Below are 24,738 nucleotides of genomic sequence, written 5' to 3'. Positions count from 1 at the left end.
TTATGGTTAGGTCTCTATTCGGGTTAGGGTTTGGTCTCCATTAGGGTTAGGTCTCTATTAGGGTTAGGGTTAGGTCTATATAAGGGTTAGGTCTCTGTTAGGGTTAGTTCTCTATTAGGGTTAGGTCTATATTAGGGTTAGGGGTAGGTCTCTATTAGGGTTAGGTCTCTATTATGGTTAGGTCTCTATTCGGGTTAGGGTTTGGTCTCCATTAGGGTTAGGTCTCTATTAGGGTTAGGGTTAGGTCTCTATTAGGGTTATGTCTCTATTAGGGCTCGGTCTCTATTATGATTAGGTCTCTATTAGGGTTAGGTATCTTATTGGTTAGGTCTCTATTAGGGTTAGGTCTCTATTAGGGTTAGGTCTCTATTAGGATTAGGGTTAGGTCTCTATTAGTGTTAGGTCTTTATTAGGGCTAGGTCTCTATCAGGGTTTGGTCTCTATTAGGGTCCAGTCTCTATTAGGGTTCGGTCTCTATTCGGGGTAGGTCTCTATTAGGGTTAGGTCTCTATTAGGGTTAGGTCTCTATTAGGGTTAGTTCTCTATTAGGGTTAGGGTTAGGTCTCTTATAGGTTAGGTCTCTATTAGGGTTAGTTTTCTATTAGGGTTAGGGTTCGGTCTCTATTAGGGGTATGTCTCTTATAGGGTTAGGTCTCTATTATGGTTAGGTCTCTATTAGGGTTAGGGTTAGGTCTCTATTATGGTTTGGTCTCTATTAGGGTTAGGTCTATATACGGGTTGGGCCTCTATTAGGGTTAGGTCTATTTTAGGGTTAGGTCTCTATTAGGGTTAGGTCTCTATTAGGGTTAGGTCTCTATTAGGGTTAGGTCTCTATTAGGGTTAGGTCTCTTTTAGGGTTAGGTCTATTTTAGGGTTAGATCTCTTTTAGGGTTAGTTCTCTATTAGGGTTAGGTCTCTATTAGGGTTAGGTCTCTTTTAGGGTTAGGTCTCTATTAGGGTTAGGTCTCTATTAGGGTTAGGTCTCTATTAGGGTTAGGTCTCTATTAGGGTTAGGTCTCTATTAGGGTTAGGTCTCTTTTAGCGTTAGGTCTCTATTAGGGTTATGTATTTTATAGAGTTAGGGTTAGGTCTCTATAAGGGTTGGGTCTCTATTAGGGTTAGGTCTATTTTAGGGTTAGGTCTCTATTAGGGTTAGGTCTCTTTTAGGGTTAGGTCTCTATTAGGGTTAGGTCTCTTTTAGGGTTAGGTCTCTATTAGGGTTAGGTCTCTATTAGGGTTAGGTCTCTATTAGGGTTAGGTCTCTATTAGGGTTAGGTCTCTTTTAGGGTTAGGTCTCTTTTAGCGTTAGGTCTCTATTAGGGTTAGGTCTCTATTAGGGTTATGTATTTTATAGAGTTAGGGTTAGGTCTCTATTAGGGTTATGTATTTTATAGAGTTAGGGTTAGGTCTCTATTAGGGTTAGGGTTAGGTCTCTATTAGGGTTAGGTCTCTATTAGGGTTAGGTCTCTATTAGGGTTAGGTCTCTTTTAGCGTTAGGTCTCTATTAGGGTTATGTATTTTATAGAGTTAGGGTTAGGTCTCTATTAGGGTTAGATCTCTTTTAGGGTTAGGTCTCTATTAGGGTTAGGTCTATTTTAGGGTTAGGTCTCTATTAGGGTTAGGTCTATTTTAGGGTTAGGTCTCTATTAGGGTTAGGTCTATTTTAGGGTTAGGTCTCTATTAGGGTTAGGTCTATTTTAGGGTTAGGTCTCTATTAGGGTTAGGTCTCTTTTAGCGTTAGGTCTCTATTAGGGTTAGGTCTATTTTAGGGTTAGGTCTCTATTAGGGTTAGGTCTATTTTAGGGTTAGGTCTCTATTAGGGTTAGGGTTAGAGTTAAGACCCCTATTAGGGTTAGGTCTCTTTTAGCGTTAGGTCTCTATTAGGGTTAGGTCTATATTAGGGTTAGGTCTCTTTTAGCGTTAGGTCTCTATTAGGGTTAGGTCTCTATTAGGGTTAGGTCTCTATTAGGGTTAGGTCTCTTTTAGCGTTAGGTCTCTATTAGGGTTAGGTCTATTTTAGGTTTAGGTCTCTATTAGGGTTAGGTCTCTATTAGGGTTAGGTCTCTTTTAGCGTTAGGTCTCTATTAGGGTTAGGTCTCTATTAGGGTTAGGTCTCTTTTAGCGTTAGGTCTCTATTAGGGTTAGGTCTCTTTTAGCGTTAGGTCTCTATTAGGGTTATGTATTTTATAGAGTTAGGGTTAGGTCTCTATTAGGGTTAGATCTCTATTAGGGTTAGGTCTCTATTAAGGGTAGGTCTCTATTAGGGTTAGGTCTCTTTTAGCGTTAGGTCTCTATTAGGGTTAGGTCTCTTTTAGGGTTAGGTCTCTATTAGGGTTAGGTCTCTATTAGGGTTATGTATTTTATAGAGTTAGGGTTAGGTCTCTATTAGGGTTAGATCTCTATTAGGGTTAGGTCTCTATTAAGGGTAGGTCTCTATTAGGGTTAGGTCTCTTTTAGCGTTAGGTCTCTATTAGGGTTAGATCTCTTTTAGGGTTAGGTCTCTATTAGGGTTAGGGTTAGGTCTCTATTAGGGTTAGGTCTCTATTAGGGTTAGGTCTCTATTAGTGTTAGGTCTCTTTTAGGGTTAGGTCTCTATTAGGGTTAGGTCTATTTTAGGGTTAGGTCTCTATTAGGGTTAGGTCTCTATTAGGGTTAGGTCTCTATTAGGGTTAGGTCTCTTTTAGCGTTAGGTCTCTATTAGAGTTAGGGTTAGGTCTCTATTAGGGTTAGGTCTCTTTTAGGGTTAGGTCTCTATTAGGGTTAGATCTCTTTTAGGGTTAGGTCTCTATTAAGGGTTAGGTCTCTTTTAGGGTTAGGTCTCTATTAGGGTTAGGTCTCTTTTAGGGTTAGGTCTCTATTAGGGTTAGGTCTCTATTAGGGTTAGGTCTCCATTAGGGTTAGGTCTCTATTAGGGTTAGGTCTCTTTTAGGGTTAGGTCTCTATTAGGGTTAGGTCTCTTTTAGGGTTAGGTCTCTATTAGGGTTAGGTCTCTATTAGGGTTAGTTCTCTATTAGGGTTAGGTCTCTATTAAGGGTTAGGTCTCTTTTAGGGTTAGGTCTCTATTAGGGTTAGGTCTCTATTAGGGTTAGGTCTCTTTTAGGGTTAGGTCTCTATTAGGGTTAGGTCTCTTTTAGGGTTAGGTCTCTATTAGGGTTAGGTCTCTATTAGGGTTAGGTCTATATTAGGGTTAGGTCTCTATTAGGGTTAGGTCTCTTTTAGGGTTAGGTCTCTATTAGGGTTAGGTCTCTATTAGGGTTAGGGTTAGGTCTCTATTAGCGTTAGGTCTCTATTAGGGTTAGGTCTCTTTTAGGGTTAGGTCTCTATTAAGGGTAGGTCTCTATTAGGGGTAGGTCTCAACATAAAATATTCCTTAAATATTCATACAGCCCCCCCCCCCCCCCCTCACACACGACATACCCCACTACATACCCCACTACACACCCCACTACACACCCACTACATACCCCACACCATACCCCACTACACACCCACTACACACCCCACTACACACCAAACTACGTCCCAAACTACACACCCCACTACACACCAAACTAAACACCCCACTACACACCCTACTACACACACACAACACTCCCCACTACACATCCTACTACACACACACAACACTCCACACTACACACACATACACACAACACACCCCACTACACACACACAACACACCCCACTACACACACAACACACCCCACTACACACCCTACAACACACCCCACTACACACACACAACACACCACACTACACACCCTACAACACACCCCACTACACACACACAACACACCCCACTACACACCCTACAACACACCCCACTACACACACACAACACACCCCACTACACACCCTACAACACACCCCACTACACACACACAACACACCCCACTACACACCCTACAACACACCCCACTACACACACACAACACACCCCACTACACACACACACAACACACCCCACTACACACCACACTACACACCCCACTACACACTTCTGTTGTCTTCTCTCAGTGCATTATATCTCTATACACCACTCTTCTGGGTTGTAGCCAACACATAATAATAGGTTGAAGATAATGTAGCTAGTAGCTGACACCTAATAATAGGTTGAAGATAATGTAGCTAGTAGCCAACACCTAATAATAGGTTGAAGATAATGCAGTTAGTAGCCAACACTCAATAATAGGTTGAAGATAATGTATCTATTAGCCAACACCTAATAATAGGTTGAAGATAATGTAGCTAGTAGCCAACACCAAATAATAGGTTGAAGATAATGTAGCTAGTAGCCAACACGTAATACTATGTTCAAGATAATGTAGCTAGTAGCAAACACCCAATAATAGGTTGAATATAATGTAGCTAGTAGCCAACACCTAATAATAGGTTGAAGATAATGTAGCTAGTAGCCAACACCAAATCATAGGTTGAAGATAATGTAGCTAGTAGCCAACACCTAATAATAGGTTGAAGATAATGTAGCTAGTAGCCAACACCAAATCATAGGTTGAAGATAATGTAGCTAGTAGCCAACACATAATAAATAATAGGTTGAAGATGATGTAGCTAGTATCACAACCAACCGTGATTGGGAGTCCCACTCTTCAGCTCGCCACAGCTTTCTGTCTATCTGTTACTCTTCAGCTTTCTGTCTCTCTGTTACTCTTCAGCTCTCTGTCTATCTGTTACTCTTCAGCTTTCTGTCTCTCTGTTACTCTTCAGCTTTCTGTCTATCTGTTACTCTTCAGCTTTCTGTCTATCTGTTACTCTTCAGCTTTCTGTCTATCTGTTACTCTTCAGCTCTCTGTTACTATGTTACTCTGTTACTCTTCAGCTCTCTGTTACTCTGTTACTCTTCAGCTCGACACAGCTCTGTGTTACTCTGTTACTCTTCAGCTCTATGTCTCTGTTAATCTTCAGCTCTCTGTCTCTGTTACTCTGTTACTCTTCAGCTCTCTGTTACTCTGTTACTCTTCAGCTCTCTGTCTTTGTTACTCTTCAGCTCTCTGTCTCTCTTGTTACTCTTCAGCTCTCTGTCTCTGTTACTCTTCAGCTCTCTGTTACTCTGTTACCCTTCATCTCTGTCTCTCTGTTACTCTGTTACTATGTTACTCTTCAGCTCTCTGTCTCTGTCTCTCTGTTACTCTGTTACTCTTCAGCTCTCTGTTACTATGTTACTCTGTTACTCTTCAGCTCTCTGTTACTCTGTTACTCTTCAGCTCGACACAGCTCTGTGTTACTCTGTTACTCTTCAGCTCTATGTCTCTGTTAATCTTCAGCTCTCTGTCTCTGTTACTCTGTTACTCTTCAGCTCTCTGTTACTCTGTTACTCTTCAGCTCTCTGTCTTTGTTACTCTTCAGCTCTCTGTCTCTCTTGTTACTCTTCAGCTCTCTGTCTCTGTTACTCTTCAGCTCTCTGTTACTCTGTTACCCTTCATCTCTGTCTCTCTGTTACTCTGTTACTATGTTACTCTTCAGCTCTCTGTCTCTCTGTCTCTCTGTTACTCTGTTACTCTTCAGCTCTCTGTTACTATGTTACTATGTTACTCTTCAGCTCTCTGTTACTCTGTTACTATGTTACTCTTCAGCTCTCTGTTACTCTGTTAATATGTTACTCTTCAGCTCTCTGTTACTCTGTTACTCTGTTACTATGTTACTATGTTACTCTTCAGCTCTCTGTTACTCTGTTACTCTGTTACTATGTTACTCTTCAGCTCTCTGTTACTATGTTCATATGTTACTCTTCTGCTCTATGTTACTCTGTTACTCTGTTACTATGTTACTCTTCAGCTCTATGTTACTATGTTACTCTTCAGCTCTCTGTTACTCTGTTACTATGTTACTCTTCAGCTCTCTATTACTATGTTACTATGTTACTCTTCAGCTCTCTGTTACTCTGTTACTATGTTACTCTTCAGCTCTCTGTTACTATATTACTCTTCAGCTCTCCACAGCTCCTTGTTACTATGTTACTCTGTTACTCTTCAGCTCTATGTTACTCTGTCTCTATGTTCTCTTCAGCTCTCTGTTACTCTGTTACTCTTCAGCTCTGTCTCTCTGTTACTCTTCATCTCTGTTACTCTGTTACTCTGTTACTCTTCAGTTCTATGTTACTCTGTTACTCTGTTACTCTGTTACTCTTCAGCTCGCCACAGCTCTCTGTTACTCTGTTACTATGTTACTCTTCAGCTCTATGTTACTCTGTCTCTCTGTTACTCTTCAGCTCTCTGTTACTCTGTTACTCTTCAGCTCTATGTTACTCTGTTATTCTTCAGCTCTCTGTTACTCTGTTACTCTTCTGCTCTTTGTTACTCTGTTACTCTTCAGCTCTCTGTCTCTCTGTTACTCTTCAGCTCTCTGATACTCTGCTACTCTTCAGCTCTCTGTCTCTCTGCTACTCTTCAGCTCTCTGTCTCTCTGTTACTCTTCAGCTCTATGTCTCTCTGTTACTCTTCAGCTCGCTGTCTCTCTGTTACTCTTCAGCTCTCTGTTACTATGTTACTCTGTTACTCTTCAGCTCTCTGTATCTCTGTTACTATTCAGCTCTCTGTTACTCTGTTACTCTTCAGCGCTCTGTCTCTCTGTTACTCTGTTACTCTGTTACTCTTCAGCTCGCCACAGCTCTCTGTTACTCTGTTACTCTTTAGCTCTCTGTCTCTCTGTTACTCTTCAGCTCTCTGTTACTCTGTTACTCTTCAGCTCTATGTTACTCTGTTACTCTTCAGCTCTCTGTCTCTCTGTTACTCTTCAGCTCTCTGTTACTATGTTACTCTGTTACTCTTCATCTCTGTCTCTCGGTTACTCTTCATCTCTATGTCTCTCTGTTACTCTTCAGCTCTCTGTTACTCTGTTACTCTTCGGCTCTCTGTTACTCTGTTAATCTTCAGCTCTCTGTTACTCTGTTACTCTGTTAGTCTTAAACTCTCTGTTACTCTGTTACTCTTCAGCTCTCCACAGCTCTCTGTCTCTCTGTAATTATAGTCCAGCTCCTCTCATTGTGCCTGCTGGAGAGGGAGAGAGAGAGAGAGAGGGAAACAGGTCAGGGAGAGAGAGAGAGAGAGAGAGGCAGACAGGGGATAGGACTATTTGCACTAGGGCTGTACCTGACTTAAAAAATATTTGGTTGACCGAGAGTCTGTTTTAAAAACGTGTATTTGTCCATAATAAGACACATCCTATGGATTTTAAGCATATCAACTATATGCACTGAGCTTGTCTGATGCTTTAAGCTCACTGTTTGATTAAATAATGAAGACACACAAATGACTAGAGGGAGTCTGACCGCAATTGATTTGATTGTGCTCAGACTTGCTGCACTGTGTTAAAAAAAAAAAAATGACAGTGAGTGACTGTGTGACTAGCGGCCATTGTCTCTTTCTCCTCCCCACTGCAGCGGACCACTACACACACACTACACACACACACTACATACACACTACACACACACTACACACACACACTACACACACACTACACACACACTACAGAACATCAGCTGTGTTTACCGCTCGCTCCATGCTGCCACATAATTACTGCCATTTCTGACTGACAAGTCCAGTTACCGAAATCATTTGTTTAGGAAAAACATTCCCTGTTCCCTCAACTCTTGCTCTCTTTAAGTGATATATGAATGCATCTCATGCACGTGAACAATACAGCCTGACCTATAGCATATCTGTTAGATTACAATGTGGTTTTCAGTTGTGAACAATGTAAACAACAATAAGCGTACCACAGAGTGTTTTTTTGTTTGTTTTGTAAAGCCTTCATTACAGCAAAGACTAAAAACAGTTTATTTGTGACTGCAATTTCTGAAATGGAACAGTTTATTTATTGTTTACGCTAATTATTCAAGGACCATTTGATTTTATTTTTATATGAAATTGATTGAATTTCAAATCATGAATGAGTCAGATGCTGTGTGATGACATGAACGAATGAATGAATGAATGAATGATTGATTGATTGATACACTAGCCTATATAAGTATTGAAATATAGGCCTAATTAAGTTACGGTATTAAGACTAAACAGGAAATGCTCTCTCTAATGATAATGACATTGTGGTTCTATACTAAGTCTACTAATGATAATGACATGGTGGTTCTATACTAAGTCTACTAATGATAATGATGTGGTTCTATACTAAGTCTACTAATGAAAATGACATGGTGGTTCTATACTAAGTCTACTAATGATAATGACATGGTGGTTCTATACTAAGTCTACTAATGATAATGATGTGGTTCTATACTAAGTCTACTAATGATAATGACATTGTGGTTCTATACTAAGTCTACTAATGATAATGATGTGGTTCTATACTAAGTCTACTAATGATAATGACATTGTGGTTCTATACTAAGTCTACTAATGATAATGATGTGGTTCTATACTAAGTCTACTAATGATAATGATGTGGTTCTATACTAAGTCTACTAATGAAAATGATGTGGTTCTATACTAAGTCTACTAATGATAATGACATGGTGGTTCTATACTAAGTCTACTAATGATAATGATGTGGTTCTATACTAAGTCTACTAATGATAATGACATTGTGGTTCTATACTAAGTCTACTAATGATAATGATGTGGTTCTATACTAAGTCTACTAATGAAAATGACATGGTGGTTCTATACTAAGTCTACTAATGATGTGGTTATATACTAAGTCTACTAATGATAATGACATGGTGGTTCTATACTAAGTCTACTAATGATAATGATGTGGTTCTATACTAAGTCTACTAATGATAATGATGTGGTTCTATACTAAGTCTACTAATGATAATGACATGGTGGTTCTATACTAAGTCTACTAATGATAATGATGTGGTTCTATACTAAGTCTACTAATGATAATGACATGGTGGTTCTATACTAACCCTACTAATGATAATGGTGTGGTTCTATACTAAGTCTACTAATGATAATGACATGGTGGTTCTATACTAAGTCTACTAATGATAATGACATGGTGGTTCTATACTAAGTCTACTAATGATAATGACATGGTGGTTCTATACTAAGTCTACTAATGATAATGACATGGTGGTTCTATACTAAGTCTACTAATGATACTGACATGGTGGTTCTATACTAAGTATACAAATGATAATGACATGGTGGTTCTATACTAAGTATACTAATGATACTGACATGGTGGTTCTATACTAACCCTACTAATGATAATGGTGTGGTTCTATACTAAGTCTACTAATGATAATGACATGGTAGTTCTATACTAAGTCTACTAATTATAATGACATGGTGGTTCTATACTAACTCTACTAATGATAATGACATGGTGGTTCTATACTAAGTCTACTAATGATAATGACATGGTGGTTTTATACTAAGTCTACTAATGATAATGATGTGGTTCTACACTAAGTCTACTAATTACATGGTTGTTCTATACTAAGTCTACTAATGATAATGACATGGTGGTTCTATACTAACCCTACTAATGATAATGACATGGTGGTTCTATACTAAGTCTACTAATGACAATGACATGGTGGTTCTATACTAAGTCTACTAATGATAATGACATGGTGGTTCTATACTAAGTCTACTAATGATAATGACATGGTGGTTCTATACTAAGTCTACTAATGATACTGACATGGTGGTTCTATACTAAGTCTACTAATGATAATGATGTGGTTCTATACTAAGTCTACTAATGATAATGACATGGTTGTCCAATACTAAGTCTACTAATGATAATGACATGGTGGTTCTATACAGAGTATACTAATGATAATGACATGGTGGTTCTATACTAAGTCTACTAATGATAATGATGTGGTTCTATACTAAGTCTACTAATGATACTGACATGGTGTTTCTATACTAAGTCTACTAATGATAATGATGTGGTTCTATACTAAGTCTACTAATGATAATGACATGGTGGTTCTATACTAAGTCTACTAATGATAATGACATGGTGGTTCTATACTAAGTCTACTAATGATAATGACATGGTGGTTCTATACTAAGTCCACTAATGATAATGACATTGTGGTTCTACAAGGCAGGGTAGCCTAGTGGTTAGAGCGTTGGACTAGTAACCGGAAGGTTGCGAGTTCAAACCCCCGAGCTGACAAGGTACAAATCTGTCGTTCTGCCCCTGAACAGGCAGTTAACCCACTGTTCCCAGGCCGTCATTGAAAATAAGAATTTGTTCTTAACTGACTTGCCTGGTTAAATAAAGGTAAAATAAAAAAATAAAATAAATTAAAATAAATAAAAAGGCTGCTATACTAAGGTAGACTTTTGCTAATGCCTTTACTTATACTACTACTACTTCTACTACTACTACTACTACTACTACTACTACTACTACTGCTACTACTTCTACTACTACTACTACTACTACTACTACTACTACTACTACTACTACTAATAATAATAATAATAATAATAATAATCATTATACATAATCATAATAATCATAATAATAACCATAATATTAATTATACATAATAATAATAACAATAACCATAATAATCATTATACATAATAATAATAATAATAATAATAATAATAATAATAATAATAATAATAATAATAATAATAATAATAACCATAATAATCATTATACATAATAATAATAATAATAACAATAACCATAGTAATCATTATACATAATAATAATAATAATAATAATAATAATAATAATAATAATAATGATAATAATAATAATAATAACCATAATAATAATAATAATAATAATAATAATAATAATAATAATAATAATAATAACCATAATAATCATTATATATAATAATAATAATAATAATAATAATAATAATAATAATAATAACCATAATAATCATTATACATAATAATAATAATAATAATAATAATAATAATAATAATAACAATAATAATCATAATCATAATAATAACCATAATAATCATAATCATCATAATAATAATAATAATAATAATAATAATAATAATAACCATTATACATAATAATAACAATAACCATAATAAGCATTATACATAATAATAATAATAATAATGATAACAATAATAATAATAACCATAATCATCATAATAACAATCAGAATGATAATAATGATTATAATTGCAATTATAATATTAATCATCTTAATGATAATAATACTAATCATTTGAAGAATCTTAATAATAATGATAATCAGAATCATAATAATTATAATTATAATAATAATCATTACAATCATCATAATGATAATCATAATAACCATAATAGATCAAGAAAAATGAGGGTTTTTATTAAAAAAATACATTTCAGACAATTTGGTTTAAACAACACCAAATAAATTATAAGCAAAACCAGTTAAAATGAGGAAAAAAATGTGTAAAGCATTTATTACAGGAGAGCAAAGTATTTGTGAAATGGTTTTATCCAACATGTTGTGGTTGAAAGATTAAAAACAGATGAATTTGTGAAATAAAGAGAGAAAGAGAAAGGTGGGGGGGGGGTGGGCTTGTTTTCGAATCAGTATGTTTCATACCTGCTCAGACCTGTTCTGTTCCAGGAACCTCTCTCTCTCTCTCTCTCTCTCTCTCTCTCTCTCTCTCTCTCTCTCTCTCTGCCAGGGGCCCTCTGGTCCTTGATTGGATCTGGGGGTTTCCCATGAGGCCCCTAGTACTTCAGACAGGGTTTTGGGGGCTGCGCCACTGTAATTACCCACAATTCCCCCTGGTCGGCATCCGCGTGGGCCGGTGTTTATGTGCAGAGAGTCTGAGAGGGTAGAGGGGAGGAGGAGGAGAAGAGGAGGAAGGGCAGGAGGAGGGGGGTGACACTAGCATAGAATAGCACCACCTAAATCCAGCCTCTCTCTGTCAGTATTTTTAAAGTGGGTTAGAGCCAGATCTACAGCTAGCTCTATATATTAAGGACTTCTGTCTCTGCTCTACCCTCTCATCTTTATATATAATTCTAACTGCTGTTGGCACACCATCTAAATTGCATTGGATGTTTTCAGAAAGCATCATACCCTACGTCTTATGATCCAATGCTGTAATACAGACCTGTCCAGAGAAGACAAAGCTGGGACACAGGTGTTGTAAAGTTAGAGGGGATGAGGGAGAGAGGGGGAGATGGAGAGGAGAAGAGGTGTCAGACTGCATTAGTCAATCAATCTGTCACCTCAACAGTCCCTCAAGTGATTGTAAATCTCTGCGGGGAATGTGTGCTTGACGTGGTCTAGGGGGAAATGAAAGTTGATGTGTTCTCACTCAGTCAGCCCGTAAAAAGGTTGCCACTTTATTTGTATATTTCTGCTTGGTTGATCTATCTGCCTGTCGCAAGGTAAAATACTGTACTTGAATGTGAACATAAAAATACATATTAAACACAGGTGAATTGTGATGCACATATAGACAATATCTAGATAATATGCAGTGCATTCGGAAAGTATTCAAACCCCTTCCCTTTTTCCACATTCTGTTACGCTACAGCCTTATTCTACAACATATTAAAAGAACAACAAAACAATCCTCAACAATCTACACACAATACCCCATAATGACGAAGAAAAACCTGTTTTAAATAAACGTTTTGCAAATTTATAAAAAAAAAATCATAAACAGAAATATCTTATTTACATAAGTATTCGGACCCTTTGCCATGAGACTCGGAATTGAGTTCAGGTGCTTCCTGTTTCCATTGATCATCCTTGAGATGTTTCTTCGACTTGATTGGAGTCCACCTGTGGTAAATTCAATTGATTGAACATGATTTGGAAAGGCAAACACCTGTCTATATAAGGTCCCACAGTTGACAGTGAATGTCAAAGCAAAAACCAATACATGAGGTGGAAGGAATTGTCAGTAGAGCTCAGAGACAGGATTGAGACGAGGTACAGATCTGGGAAAGGGTACCAAAACATTTCTGCAGCGTTAAAGGTCCCCAAGAACATCATTCTTCAATGGAAGAAGTTTGGAACCACCAAGACTCTTCCTAGACCTGGCCACACGTTCAAACGGAGTTTTGTGTCTTTGGCATCATTAAAGGTGAAGACTGTTATTTTGTCAAATCAATTCTCTGTAATTATTATTACGTGATTAAACTAATCATGTAAATTTAATTTAACTAGGAAGTCGGGGTACCTAGGAAAATCTTCAGATTATAATGTTATACTTTTCCGAATATAACTCTTCAGATATTTTATTATCTGATCAATTAGTCTTCTATTAATGAATTATTCTTTACCTCACGTCAGTCTCATCTGAACAAATTGTTGGTTATCTGCACAAACCCAGCGTTCACTATAAATCATCCCATACACCAATTGGCTTAATCATTTATTTACTAACTAAATAATCACAAAAATGCATAAACAAACCAACAGTTGATAGATGTTACTAACAATGATAGCTAATATCCCCTAGTGGGCTAAACCGATATGATGGCTTGGTGGACAAATGGAAGGAGGGGTGGACTGAGAGAGAGCGGGAAAGACAACATTGATTCATGGGTTCATTACAATATAAACACATACATTGATTTGCCAATCCTTTGCACACGTGAACGGCCGTTCATTCGAGAATAATTGCAAGTACATATTTACTGTGTATGTCATTGTTGTCTTCTCTGTTGGAATCTGGTCTGTCTGCTGGAGATTTCATCTGAGTCTCTTTCTCTTTCTGTTTCCCTGAAGATCAAAGTCTTTCGTGGTTAGAATGGATACTTCAGAGTACCATTCAGAAATGTTCTCATAGATAGATGTTTCGGCGGTTGTCAGTATTCTCGTCCTCGGTCTACGTCATTCCTAGCTGCAGACAAGCACTTCGTATCTAAGATTTGCTCTTATTCTGTAGGGATCGATAGTCTCAGAGTTTAACCATTTCCAGCCGTGCTGCCAATGCTGGTTAGAATTTGGCTACACATAACTATTCGCAATCACAGCTCAAGCGGTGGGTTTTCTGAGTCTGAAGAGGATTATCTCAGGATATATTTTTTCTTCATAACAGTAGAAAAGGCGGTTCCATGACACCCGATCATGTCTTTGCTCACGGGGGCATGGCCAAGGACTTCGTTAAACTTTAAAGGGAATGCAATTCTCTCACATTAAAGGTTTAACATCACGTTACATCATTTCACAAATAGTTTAATCTTTACTCATTCATTTTATACAAGAATTGGATGCAAAAAACATAATTGAGAAATGTACACATTCAGAGATATAGTTATGTGTGTTTCCTGTCCTCCATGAGGTCACAAAATGAAACACACTTGTCATAGCTGTCCCTTAAGTGTCAAGGACCATTCTCACAAGTGGACATATGGTTTAATCTTTTTTAGGAGTTGGCCACGTGAAATCCTTTGTTCTCTCTGTGGTCTCTCTCTGCATGGGGAGACTCTCTATATACTGCATTGCCAGGGGGAGAGAGTCTCTGCCAGGAATTTACGACCTGAGATAACAGAACCTGGGTGTAGGAGAGAGTGAAAGAGGGGGAAGCCACGATCTACACCCAGAAAGGGCCACGTCATGACATGAGTAATCAGGGGAGAAGTGCCTTGGTCAAGGAGATGACCAAGAACCCGATGGTCACTCTGACAGAGTTCCAGAGTTCCTCTGTGGAGATGGGAGAACCTTCCAGAAGGACAACCATCTCTGCCGCACTCCACCAATCAGGTGTTTATGGTAGAGTGGCCAAACGGATGCCACTCCTCAGTAAAAGGCACATGACAGCCTGCTTGGAGTTTTCTAAAAGGCACCTAAAGGACATGAGAGACAAGATTCTCTGGTCTAAAGTTTCACCTTCCAACAGGACAACAACCCTAAGCACACAGCCAAGACAGGGCAGGTGTGACTTCGGGACAAGTCTCTGAAGGTCCTTGAGTTGCTCAGCCAGAGCCCGGGCTTGGTCACCCTGACAAAGGAACTTCTCCCCTATTTGACCTAGATATTTTGTTTGTATGTATTCAAATCAAATCAAATTGTATTTGTCTAATATGCCGAATACAACATTTCCTCACCATGAAATGACGAGTCCTTAACTAACAAATAGAGTTAAAAAAAAAACATTTCCTAAATAAACTAAAGTAAAAAATAAAAGTTTACACAATAAAATTATGAGGCTCTATACAAGGTTACCGGTACCGAGTCAATGTGTGGGGGTAGTAATGAGACTATATACAGTGGGTACAGGTTAGTAATGAGGCTATATACAGGGGGTACAGGTTAGTAATGAGACTATATACAGGGGGTACAGGTTAGTAATGAGACTATATACAGGGGGTACCGGTACCGAGTCAATGTGTGGGGGTACAGGTTAGTAATGAGACTATATACAGGGGTTACAGGTTAGTAATGAGACTATATACAGGGGGTACATGTTAGTAATGACACTCTATACAGGGGGTACAGGTTAGTAATTAGACTATATACAGGGGGCCCAGGTTAGTAACGAGACGATATACATTGGGTACAGGTTAGTAATGAGACTATATACAGGGGATGCAGGTTGGTAATGAGACTATATACAGGGGGTACAGGTTAGTAATGAGGCTATATACAGTGGTACAGGTTAGTAATGAGACTATATACAGGGGGTACAGGTTAGTAATGAGACTATATACAGCGGGTACCGAGTCAATATGTGGGAGTACAGCTTAGTAATGAGGCTATATACAAGGGGTGCAGGTTAGTAATGAGGCTATATACAGGGGGTACAGGTTAGTAATGAGACTATATACAGGGGGTACAGGTTAGTAATGAGACTATATACAGGGGATACAGGTTAGTAATGATACTATATACAGGAGGTACAGAGTCAATGTCTGGGGGTAGATGTTAGTAATGAGACTATACAGGGGGTACAGGTTACTAATGAGACTATATACAGGGGGTACAGAGTCAATGTGTGGGAGTACAGCTTAGTAATGAGGCTATATACAAGGGGTACAGGTTAGTAATGAGGCTATATATAGGGGGTACAGGTTAGTAATGAGACTATATACAGGGGGTACAGAGTCAATGTGTGGGAGTACAGCTTAGTAATGAGGCTATTACAAGGGTTACAGGTTAGTAATGAGACTATGTGTATATACAGGGGTACAGGTTAGTAATGTGACTATATACAGGGGGTACTTGTTAGTAATGAGACTGTATATAGGGGTACATGTTAGTAATGAGGCTATATACAGGGGGTACAGGTTAGTAATGAGACTATATACAGGGGGTACAGGTTAGTAATGAGACTATATACAGCGGTTACAGGTTAGTAACGAGATGATATACATTGGGTACAGGTTAGTAATGAGACTATATACAGGGGATGCAGGTTGGTAATGAGACTATATACGGTGGGTACAGGTTAGTAATGAGACTGTATACAGGGGGTACAGGTTAGTAATTAGGCTATATACAGGGGTACAGGTTAATAATGAGACTATATACAGGGGGTACAGGTTAGTAATGAGACTATATACAGGGGGTACAGGTTAGTAATGAGACTATGTGTATATACAGCTAGGTCAGGTTAGTAATGAGATTATATACAGTGGGTAAAGGTTAGTAATGAGACTATATACTGGGGGTAGATGTTAGTAATGAGTCTATATACAGGGGGTACAGGTTAGTGATGAGACTATATACAGGGGGTACAGGTTAGTAATGAGACTATATACAGGAGAACAAAGTCAATGTGCGGGGGTACATGTACATGTTAGTAATGAGACTATATACAGGGGATACAGGTTAGTAATGATACTATATACAGGGGGTACAGAGTCAATGTCTGGGGGTAGATGTTAGTAATGAGACTTTATACAGGGGGTACAGGTTACTAATGAGACTATATACAGGGGGTACAGAGTCAATGTGTGGGAGTACAGCTTAGTAATGAGGCTATATACAAGGGGTACTGGTTAGTAATGAGGCTATATACAGGGGGTACAGGTTAGTAATGAGACTATATACAGGGGGTACAGAGTCAATGTGTGGGAGTACAGCTTAGTAATGAGGCTATTACAAGGGTTACAGGTTAGTAATGAGACTATGTGTATATACAGGGATACAGGTTAGTAATGTGACTATATACAGGGGGTACTTGTTAGTAATGAGACTGTATATAGGGGTACATGTTAGTAATGAGGCTATATACAGGGGGTACAGGTTAGTAATGAGACTATATACAGGGGGTACAGGTTAGTAATGAGACTATATACAGCGGTTACAGGTTAGTAATGAGACTATATACAGGGGGTACATGTTAATAATGACACTATACAGGGGGTACAGGTTAGTAATTAGACTATATACAGGGGGCCCAGGTTAGTAACGAGATGATATACATTGGGTACAGGTTAGTAATGAGACTATATACAGGGGATGCAGGTTGGTAATGAGACTATATACGGTGGGTACAGGTTAGTAATGAGACTGTATACAGGGGGTACAGGTTAGTAATTAGGCTATATACAGGGGTACAGGTTAATAATGAGACTATATACAGGGGGTACAGGTTAGTAATGAGACTATATACTGGGGGTACATGTTAGTAATGAGACTATATACAGGGGGTACAGGTTAGTAATGAGACTGTATACAGGGGGTACAGGTTAGTAATTAGGCTATATACAGGGGTACAGGTTAATAATGAGATTATATACAGGGGGTAAAGGTTAGTAATGAGACTATATACTGGGGGTACATGTTAGTAATGAGACTATATACAGGGGGTACAGGTTAGTGATGAGACTATATACAGGGGGTACAGGTTAGTAATGAGACTATATACAGGGGATACAGGTTAGTAATGATACTATATACAGGGGGTACAGAGTCAATGTCTGGGGGTACAGCTTAGTAATGAGGCTATATACAAGGGGTGCAGGTTAGTAATGAGGCTATATACAGGGGGTACAGGTTAGTAATGAGACTATATACAGCGGGTACCGAGTCAATATGTGGGGGTACAGGTTAGTAATGAGACTATATACAGCAGGTACCGAGTCAATATGTGGGAGTACAGCTTAGTAATGAGGCTATATACAAGGGGTGCAGGTTAGTAATGAGGCTATATACAGGGGGTACAGGTTAGTAATGAGACTATATACAGGGGGTACAGGTTAGTAATGAGACTATATACAGGGGATACAGGTTAGTAATGATACTATATACAGGAGGTACAGAGTCAATGTCTGGGGGTAGATGTTAGTAATGAGACTATACAGGGGGTACAGGTTACTAATGAGACTATATACAGGGGGTACAGAGTCAATGTGTGGGAGTACAGCTTAGTAATGAGGCTATATACAAGGGGTACAGGTTAGTAATGAGGCTATATACAGGGGGTACAGGTTAGTAATGAGACTATATACAGGGGGTACAGAGTCAATGTGTGGGAGTACATGTACATGTTAGTAATGAGACTATATACAGGGGATACAGGTTAGTAATGATACTATATACAGGGGGTACAGAGTCAATGTGTGGGAGTACATGTACATGTTAGTAATGAGACTATATACAGTGGGTACAGGTTAGTAATGAGACTATATACAGGGGGTACAGGTTAGTAATGAGACTATATACACGGGGTACAGGTTAGTAATGAGACTATATACAGGGGGTACAGGTTAGTAATGAGACTATATACAGGGAGTACAGGTTAGTAATGCTACTATATACAGGGGTACAAGTTAGTAATGATACTATATACAGGGGGTACAGAGTCAATGTGTGGGAGTACAGCTTAGTACTGAGGCTATATACAAAGGGTACAGGTTAGTAATGAGGCTATATACAGGGGGTACAGGTTAGTAATGAGACTATATACAGGGGGTACAGGTTAGTAATGAGACTGTATACAGGGGGTACAGGTTAGTAATGAGACTGAATACAGGGGGTACAGGTTAGTAATGAGACTATATACAGGAGGTACAGGTTTGTAATAAGACTATGTGTATATACAGGGGGTACAGGTTAGTAATGAGACTATATACAGGGGGTACAGGTTAGTAATGAGACTATATACAGGGGGTACAGGTTAGTAATGAGACTATATACAGGGGGTACAAGTTAGTAATGAGACTATATACAGGGGGTACAGGTTAGTAATGAGGCTATATACAGTGGGTACATGTTAATAATGAGACTATATACAGGGGGTACAGGTTAGTAATGAGACTATATACAGAGGGTACATGTTAATAATGAGACTATATACAGGGGGTACAGGTTAGTTATGAGACTATATACAGGGGGTACAGAGTCAATGTGTGGGAGTACAGCTTAGTAATGAGGCTATATACAAGGGGTACAGGTTAGTAATGAGAATATATACAAGAGTTACAGGTTAGTAATGAGAATATATACAGGGGGTACAGGTTAGTAATGAGAATATATACAAGGGTTACAAGTTAGTATTGAGAATATATACAGGGGGTACAGGTACAGTACCTGTACCCCCTGAAGTGACCTGAAAATAACTTTTCAGCGACGCTCCCCATCCAACCTGACAGAGCTTGAGAGGATCTGCAGAGAAGAATGGGAGAAACTCCCCAAATATAGTTGTGCCAAGCTTGTAGCGTCATACCCAAGAAGGCTCGATGCTGTAATCGCTGCCAATGGTGCTTCAACAAAGTACTGAGGAAAGGGTCTGAATACAGTTTTTGCTTTGTCATTATGGGGTATTGTGATGTCATTATGGGGTATTGTGATGTCATTATGGGGTATTGTGATGTCATTATGGGGTATTGTGATGTCATTATGGGGTATTGTGATGCCATTATGGGGTATTGTATGTAGACTGATCAGGTAAAAAAAAAACTATTTAATCTATTTTAGAATAAGTCTGTAAAGTAACAAAATGTGGAAAAACTCAAGGGGTCTGAATTCTTCCCGAATTCACTGTGCATACAATATCTATACAATATCTAGACAATATCTACCTCTCAAAACATGAACATAACACAGCTGATGTATATGGATATTTAAGAGCGCTATGCTGCAGTTCTGTTCTGCAATCTTAAAGGTGTTTTTCTTTCCTTAAATCTATATTGTTGAATGCTCAAGGCCACGAATACAAGGTCTGAACCAAGCGCTTGACTGTCTCTCTGTTTTGTGACTGCTGTGTCCTTCAACTTCAAGGCTGTTGGAGCTGAGTTTAGTCACCATCAGGACACACATACAAACATATCCTCTCGTTCCTCTCTCTCCAGCATCACCTCTCTACTCCTCTTCCTCCCTCTCTCTCTCCCTCTCCCTCTCTCTCTGTCATCTGGCTGGGTGAGTGTGCCTGTTTCACCCTGAGTACTGCAGTTGTATGAGTCTGATTTTATTAACAAGTGAAAAATTTTTTTTTTTTCTTCCTGCGGGTTCACTCCTCACTGCTGGGTATTAATTACAGTTCTGGTGTGTTGTAAATATAATACAACACACACACACACACACACACACACACACACACAATCACTTACCTACACACACACACACATTCAGGCATCACACACACGCTCTGTAACTCCTTAACAATACATCACAGCAATGAGGCGAGGGGTAATCGGTATGTTCACAGATGGAGCCAGGAAGAGCCAGGAGGAGAGGATAGATCCAGGAGGAGTCAGGAGGAGAGGATAGATCCAGGAGGAGCCAAGAGGAGAGGATAGATCCAGGAGGAGCCAAGAGGAGAGGATAGATCCATGAGGAGCCAAGAGGAGAGGATAGATCCAGGAAGAGCCAAGAGGAGAGGATAGATCCAGGATGAGCCAGGAGGGGGGATAGATCCAGGAGGAGTCAGGAGGAGAGGATAGATCCAGGATGAGCCAGGAGGAGAGTATAGATCCAGGAGTAGCCAGGAGGAGGGGATAGATCCAGGAGGAGCCATGAGGAGTCAGGAGGAGAGGATAGATCCAGGAGGAGTCAGGAGGAGAGCATAGATCCAGTAGGAGTTAGGAGGAGAATAGATCCAAGAGGAGTCAGGAGGAGAAGATAGATCCAGGAGGAGTCAGGAGGAGAGGATAGATCCAGGAGGAGTCAGGAGGAGAGCATAGATCCAGTAGGAGTTAGGAGGAGAATATATCCAAGAGGAGTCAGGAGGAGAAGATAGATACAGGAGGAGTCAGGAGGAGAGGATAGATCCAGGAGGAGTCAGGAGGAGAGGATAGATCCAGTAGGAGTTAGGAGGAGAATAGATCTAAGAGGAGTCAGGAGGAGGAGAGGATAGATCCAGGAGGAGTCAGGAGGAGAGGATAGATCCAGGAGGAGTCAGGAGGAGAGGATAGATCCAGGAGGAGCCAGGAGGAGAGGATAGATTCAGGAGGAGTCAGGAGGAGAGCATAGATCCAGTAGGAGTTATGAGGAGAATAGATCCAAGAGGAGTCAGGAGGAGAGGATAGATGCAGGATGAGTCAGGAGGAGTCAGGAGGAGAGGATTGATCCAGGAGTAGTCAGGAAGAGCCAGGAGGAGAAGATAGATCCAGGAGTAGCCAGGAGGGGAGGTTAGATCCAGGAGGAGTCAGGAGGAGCCAGGAAGAGAGGATAGATCCCGGAGGAGCCAGGAGGAGTCAGGAGGGGAGGATAGATCCAGGAGTAGAGGATCTGAGAGAGCTTTGGAGACACTGAGTAGTGAATACACATTCTGATCCTTCAGCCAGAGACCACATTCAAACTACAGAGAGAGAGAGCGAGAGAGAGCTCGAGAGGGAGAGAGAGAGAGAGACGGCCACCCGGCTTGGTGAGAGGCCCATAGCCATCCTGATAGGTTAAAACCATACCAGCCAGAGAGGCTCTAGTTTCCTAATGAACCGCTCACAGGCACCAATGAAGCAGGGGGGAGAAAAGAGTAGACGGCCCTTTCCACTTACTAATTGCTTGCTTTTTAATGTGGCTAATTTGAACACTCACGTTGTGTAGTAGAGTGCTCTCTTCACAGAACTAGAGGCTCCTGGCAGCCATTGAACTATTTGTGACTGAAACTCATTAAAGTCAGAACAGGCTTGATGGGGGGTGGATGGGTGGAAGGGATGGAGGGAGCAGAGAAAAAGGGTGGGGAGAGCAGAGGAGAGGAGAGAAGAAGAGATAAGAGAAGAAGAGAGTGGGGAAGATAGGAGGGGTGAGGAGAGGAGGGGTGAGGAGAGGAGAGGAGAGGGTGAAGAGAGGATGGGTGAGGAGAGGAGAGGGTGAAGAGAGGAGGTGAAGAGAGGAGAGGGTGAAGAGAGGAGGTGAAGAGAGGAGGTGAAGAGAGGAGAGGGTGAAGAGAGGAGGTGAAGAGAGGAGGTGAATAGAGGAGAGGGTAAAGAGAGGAGGGGGTGAAGAGAGGAGGTGGAGCGAGGAGGTGAAGAGAGGAGAGGGTGAAGAGAGGAGGTGAAGAGAGGAGGTGAAGAGAGGAGAGGGTGAAGAGAGGAGGTGAAGAGAGGAGAGGATGAAGAGAGGAGGTGAAGTGAAGAGAGGAGGTGAAGAGAGGAGATGAAGAGAGGAGAGTGAAGAGAAGAGGTGAAGCGAGGAGGGGTGAAGAGAGTAGAGGGTGAAGAGAGGAGGTGGAGAGAGGATGTGAAGAGAGGAGAGTGTGAAGAGAGGAGGTGAAGAGAGGAGAGGTTGAAGAGAGGAGAGGGTAAAGAGAGGAGGGGGTGAAGAGAGGAGGGGTGAAGAGACGAGAGGGGGGTAACAAAGTCTAGGATTTGGCTCCTTCTCCCAACTCCCTACTCCCTTCTCACTACTCCCTACTCCCTACTCCCTTCTCCCTACTCCCTACTCCCTTCTCACTACTCCCTTCTCCCTACTCCCTTCACCATACTCCCTTCTCCCTACTCCCTACTCCCTTCTCACTACTCCCTTCTCCCTACTCCCTTCACCATACTCCCTTCTCCCTACTCCCTTCACCATACTCCCTTCTCCCTACTCCCTACTCCCTTCTCCCTACTCCCTTCACCATACTCCCTTCTCCCTACTCCCTTCTCACTACTCCCTTCTCCCTACTCCCTTCTCCCTACTCCCTTCACCATACTCCCTTCTCCCTACTCCCTTCACCATACTCCCTTCTCCCTACTCCCTACTCCCTTCTCACTACTCCCTACTCCCTTCACCATACTCCCTTCTCCCTACTCCCTACTCCCTTCTCACTACTCCCTTCTCACTACTCCCTACTCCCTGCTCCCTACTCCCTTCACCATACTCCCTTCTCCCTACTCCCTTCACCATACTCCCTTCTCCCTACTCCCTACTCCCTTCTCACTACTCCCTTCTCCCTACTCCCTTCACCATACTCCCTTCTCCCTACTCCCTTCTCCCTACTCCCTTCACCATACTCCCTTCTCACTACTCCCTACTCCCTTCTCCCTACTCCCTACTCCCTTCTCCCTTCTCCCTTCTCCCTACTCCCTTCACCATACTCCCTTCTCACTACTCCCTACTCCCTTCTCCCTTCTCCCTACTCCCTTCACCATACTCCCTTCTCACTACTCCCTTCACCATACTCCCTTCACCATACTCCCTTCACCATACTCCCTTCGCCCTACTCCCTTCTCCCTTCACCATACTCCCTTCACCATACTCCCTTCTCCCTACTCCCTACTCCCTTCACCATACTCCCTTCTCCCTACTCCCTTCTCCCTACTCCCTTCACCATACTCCCTTCACCATACTCCCTTCTCCCTACTCCCTACTCCCTTCTCCCTACTCCCTTCACCATACTCCCTTCTCCCTACTCCCTTCTCCCTACTCCCTTCTCCCTATTCCCTTCTCCCTACTCCCCACTCTCTACTCCCTACTCCCTTCTCACTACTCCCTACTCCCTTCTCACTACTCCCTTCTCCCTACTCCCTTCACCATACTCCCTTCTCCCTACTCCCTTCTCCCTACTCCCTTCTCCCTATTCCCTTCTCCATACTCCCTTCACCATACTCCCTTCTCCCTACTCCCTACTCCCTTCTCCCTACTCCCTTCTCCCTATTCCCTTCTCCCTACTCCCCACTCTCTACTCCCTACTCCCTTCTCACTACTCCCTTCTCCCTACTCCCTTCACCATACTCCCTTCTCCCTACTCCCTTCTCCCTATTCCCTTCTCCCTATTCCCTTCTCCCTACTCCCCACTCTCTACTCCCTTCTCCCTACTCCCTTCTCCCTACTCCCTTCTCATTCTCCCTGACCTTTACCCCCCCCCCCCCCCCCCCTCCTCCCATCTCATCAAAAACACTTCTCCATAAAGAGGTCCTACTCTACCTGACTTCCAGTTGTTTTGGATGTGAAGGTCATTCTGTTTCGTTTTTGTTGTTGTTAATCTTTGATGCTAATACCGGTAGAGGGGAGAGAGGGGGTGTTCATGTGTTAGGGAGGGAAGGGTTTTGTATGATGTGCTTCTGTGTAGCCTGCTGTTTTGTGTAGGTGGAAGGAAGAACGGGGCATTATCTGTGTCAGATTTTTCTGATCATTGTTAAATTGTAAAAAAAGACAAATAAATACCCAATGCCTGCTACCTGCTTGGTATTCTACTGACTTCAGTGTCCCAGGTTCTCTACATTCTACTGACTTCAGTGTCCCAGGTTCTCTACATTCTACTGACTTCAGTGTCCCAGGTTCTCTACATTCTACTGACTTCAGTGTCCCAGGTTCTCTACATTCTACTGACTTCAGTGTCCCAGGTTCTCTACATTCTACTGACTTCAGTGTCCCAGGTTCTCTACATTCTACTGACTTCAGTGTCCCAGGTTCTCTACATTCTCCTGACTTCAGTGTCCCAGGTTCTCTACATTCTACTGACTTCAGTGTCCCAGGTT

The 24,738-nt window shown here is 40.9% G+C and overlaps 1 protein-coding gene across 3 annotated transcripts in view; it reads left to right on the top strand.

The window, feature by feature from the left end:
- The window catches only part of LOC118943990 (nectin-1-like), a 571,645-nt gene that overhangs the window by 176,317 nt on the left and 370,590 nt on the right, over window positions 1–24,738 (top strand). The window lies entirely within an intron of this gene.

The sequence above is a fragment of the Oncorhynchus mykiss genome, chromosome 24 (assembly GCF_013265735.2).
Source record: "Oncorhynchus mykiss isolate Arlee chromosome 24, USDA_OmykA_1.1, whole genome shotgun sequence".
Taxonomy (NCBI): domain Eukaryota; kingdom Metazoa; phylum Chordata; class Actinopteri; order Salmoniformes; family Salmonidae; genus Oncorhynchus; species Oncorhynchus mykiss.
The sequence above is the reverse complement of the archived record's forward strand: the minus strand, read 5'-3'. Positions and strand labels throughout refer to the sequence as shown.